At 37.4% G+C, this 3844-nt stretch overlaps 1 long non-coding RNA gene across 1 annotated transcript; it reads left to right on the top strand.

Annotated features, from left to right (window-relative positions):
- Nucleotides 1–1269: 1269 nt before the first annotated feature.
- On the top strand, nt 1270–3199 carry LOC102009056. The gene is made up of 3 exons (XR_260557.2): nt 1270–1513; nt 2395–2577; nt 3142–3199. It is a non-coding gene; the product is annotated as an uncharacterized LOC102009056 (long non-coding RNA).
- Nucleotides 3200–3844: the final 645 nt, after the last annotated feature.

Here is a 3844-nt window from a genome sequence, read left to right as displayed (position 1 = left end):
TCATCCCTAACAAAGTTGTTGGGTAAGATGTTAGAAGTAGTGAGGAAGAGGCCAGTTGGAGGATGTTTCAGCTTAAAGAATCTATGACTCTTTCTCTCGGTGCATGAAGGACTCCCTTTTTTATAGCACATCTGTCTATGTCCACCTACCTGTGGAGTCTGTGCGAACAGCAACATATAGAGATCTTAATGACCGAGAAGAACAAAATTAGAGACACTTTTAGATGAGGAAACTTTCCATTCTTACTCTACGAGTTTCTTTTTAATTTGTATGATTTTGTGTATGTTATAAAATTAAGTTCCCAAATAAGATACATTTTGTAGGAACACACATATAAATAAAAAAATAACATTAAATACATTACAACGATTGCCTGTTGGGAGAAAAGAGGTGAGTGGAAGTAGAAAATGGAGGGGGGGTGTTGAAAATACAGTAAGATAAAAAAAGACTACTCCTGACTAATTTGAAGATTTGCAATGAAATAATAATTCTAATTTTTTAAAAATAATCATTTTACTTTGCAACTCAATAGACACAAATATTTAGGTGTAACAAATGTTTCTCAAATTATTCAGTATCTTCAGTGTTCTCTAGTCTTACTCCATTTGTTTTATAATGTTCACAACATACTCAGTTGATTTCAAATCTTCCTAGTGTCACAGGACATATAGTTGCCAAACTTTATATCACACCTCAGTGAAAACTACATGCCCTTAGGAGCACATCATCCCAGGGCACTAAATTTCTTTGAAAAAGATTCCCAAACCAGTCATACACAGAAATGTTTGCAGAGAACAGAAACAATTTGTATTTTTTTTCCACTTTATATACAGGTACATTTTTTATTAATTTCTGTTATCTTTTTTATTTTTTGGTGCTAGAAATTAAACCCGGGGCCTCCTACATTCTAAGTAGTCCATCCACAGTAAGCTACATCCCCAGCCACATTTCTTTTTTCTTCATTCTTAAAAAATTGTTGTTATTATTATTATATTAGTGCTGGGATCAAACTCAGAGTCTCATGCATGCTAGGCACACAATGAATTACAACCCTGCCTCCCTACTTCTATTGCTGATTGAAGTTTAGAACTACAGTGTAGTAGGCAAATAATGGTCCCCCAAAGATATCTGCACCCTAATCCCTGGAGCCTGTGAATTTGTTATCTGACATGGCAAAGGAGAATTAAATCCACAGATGGAATCAAGGCAGTTAATCTAGTGACCTTAGAATAGATTATCTAGGATTTTCTGGTTGGGCCCAATGTAATCACAGGGATTCTTAACAGGAGAAGGGGAATGGAAGAGATCAGGGGTGCTTCATGGGAGCAGGAATCCTCTTGTCATTGCCAGGTTTGAGATGGAAGAAGAGGAGAACAACCAAGGAATGCAGGCTGCCTCAAGGAGCTGCAAAAGCCAGGAGGTGACTTCTCCCCAGTGCTTACAGAAAGAAATGAAGCCTAAAACCTTGATTTTAACCCTGTGAAATGCATGGCAGACTTTGACCTACAGATGTGTAAGATAACTGTCTTGTACATTTAAGCCACTAAACTTGTGATGTTTCATTACAGCAGCAAATGCAAAAGTCATACACTTTATCTGTGAGCGTAATTAGAAAAACTGAATCTAAACTTGTTACAAAGCTGTTAACTACAAATCCCATCATTCTTTTTTTTTTGGTTTTTTTTTTTGGTTTTTCTCCGGTACCGGGAACCGAATTCATGACCTTGCGCTTGCCAGGCAGGTGCTTTGCCGCTGAGCTAAATCCCCAGCCCCCAATCCCATCATTCTTAATGCTGCAGAAAGAGATCAAAGTTCCAACCAGTTATTGCAAATCCTAAGTAGAGTTGCAGGGTAACAGAAAAATGAACAGTTGCAGGCACAGCTAGCTGGAGGTTAGACTGACCTCTTCCACACGCTTCCAACCCTGCCTCTCGATACACACTTCTGCTCTTTTCCTTTATGCTTTTTTAAAAATTCCAGATTCTGATTCAAAAGACATGCAGAAATCATCATTCCTGATCATATTCCAATACATAGGAGTTCACTGATGGTAAAAAACAGAGAAAGAAAAGCCCTGAGAGTTTGGTAATATTGAAATCAGCATCTCTGGACCCGCAGATCCATCTCAGACTTTCTAGAAAAATTCACATACACACCTACATTCTCAATTTTGCATGGGGGGGGGTGTTCTGGCCTCTATAATGTTTACAGATCCAAGACATAAGCAGTTCATCTAAATGGATAATTTCAAGATGTCATATTTGATTTTAGCAAGGATAATAAATGTTTTAGAAAGCATTCACATAATGGAGCATGCTAGAAATAATACTAAATATCATCTTTATTTTAATTAAATTTTCTTTGAAAGACTAATGCTATTTTTTTAATCAACAGGAACAAAAATTTTGGTGGACAAGGATGTGGGCTCTGAAATCCTACAATTGCGAGCAATGGGGGAGCAATTCCATCAGCCACACAGCTCCTAAGTGTCACTTTTAGCAGAAGCAACTTGGAAAAGTCAGACATGAAGAATGTAGCCAAGACGTCCTGAGAGAGAAGTTCCAGGTCCTTAACAAGGTAGCAGTGGGTGAAAATGGGTAATACTTTGCTAAGGATTCCCCTGCTGTTTCCAAAATGTTCATACCTACCTCTGTTTGATGATTTTGGTTTTTAATTCTTAATAGGGAGAACCCTAAAAGTTAAAACAAAAACTTGTGTGTGTCACAGCACAGATGATAGGCTGCCATGGGTAAAGCTGGTGATTCCATCTCATAAGGCCACCAAAAAGAACATGGAGTGGGGTGTTCTGGGCCTGAGTGTTATCTTCAGGGAAGCTGCTATAATTGTAATTCTTTTCCAAACTGCTTTCTTTATGATGTGATTCCCAAAATTCTAAAATTGTTTTACTTTCACCATGCTTTTAGAGTTAGCTTAATGTGTTATTCTCCATCCTTCTGTCCATTTTCCAAGAGGGAATAAAGACCAGCTAAGTTAAATAATATGCCCAAGGCATGCCAAAAATAAATGTCAGAAAAGAAACTAAGGTCTCAATGCTTTTATGAAAGAAAGCTAGTGCTTCTTTTGAAAGATGTATTTTTTAGCACTGTAGTACTTACTGTTTATTTCTTTGTTAATCCACAGCATAGTTCCCTTTATATCAGCATAACTAATAAACTCTGCTGTGTTTGAGAACGCTAAAGGATGGAATGAACCTTAACTGTGCCCATGAATTAGAGCATTTTGTGGGATGGCAAATGATGATCAAAAGATTTTTCAAATAGCTTTCATAATTCCCTGGTAAGTATCTGCCCTTTCTCAGTCTACTCATGACAGGTTAACCATGGAGACAGAGAAGCTAAGCTGGAAGAATCTAGAAAAAAGAAATGTAAAACATATGGCTACAGAAATACCCAAAACTTGTAGGATGTGTTCTAGGAACTTTGGAACAGCCCATAGTTAGAAAATCCATGTAGTATAAGAGCACCATTTCACAGCCAATAAAATAGGTAAAACAAATACCTGATGCTTGCTTTGTGTGGTTGTTCATATAATGTAGAAACAATATTTTGATTTTCCTTTAGCGCAGGTATTATGCGTTGTCCCCAGAAATGGAAATTAGAGATGGATGCATGGTTAGACTTTAAATGGAAGGGGTAGAGAGTACTCTGACAGACCCACATTTAAGGGGAAAGTTGGGAAAATGAAGCACTGTTCAAAGAAATACATAGTGAAAAGTACACTTCTAGGGGCTTTCAATCTGAAATGGGACATATTATCAGGAATCCAGGTGGAAGGCACGTGTGTAGGCTATTTATATTCAGGAGGGAGCAGAGTTACAATTCCA

Source organism: Chinchilla lanigera, unplaced genomic scaffold (assembly GCF_000276665.1).
Source record: "Chinchilla lanigera isolate Chin_1 unplaced genomic scaffold, ChiLan1.0 scaffold00017, whole genome shotgun sequence".
NCBI classification, from domain to species: domain Eukaryota; kingdom Metazoa; phylum Chordata; class Mammalia; order Rodentia; family Chinchillidae; genus Chinchilla; species Chinchilla lanigera.
The sequence above is the reverse complement of the archived record's forward strand: the minus strand, read 5'-3'. Positions and strand labels throughout refer to the sequence as shown.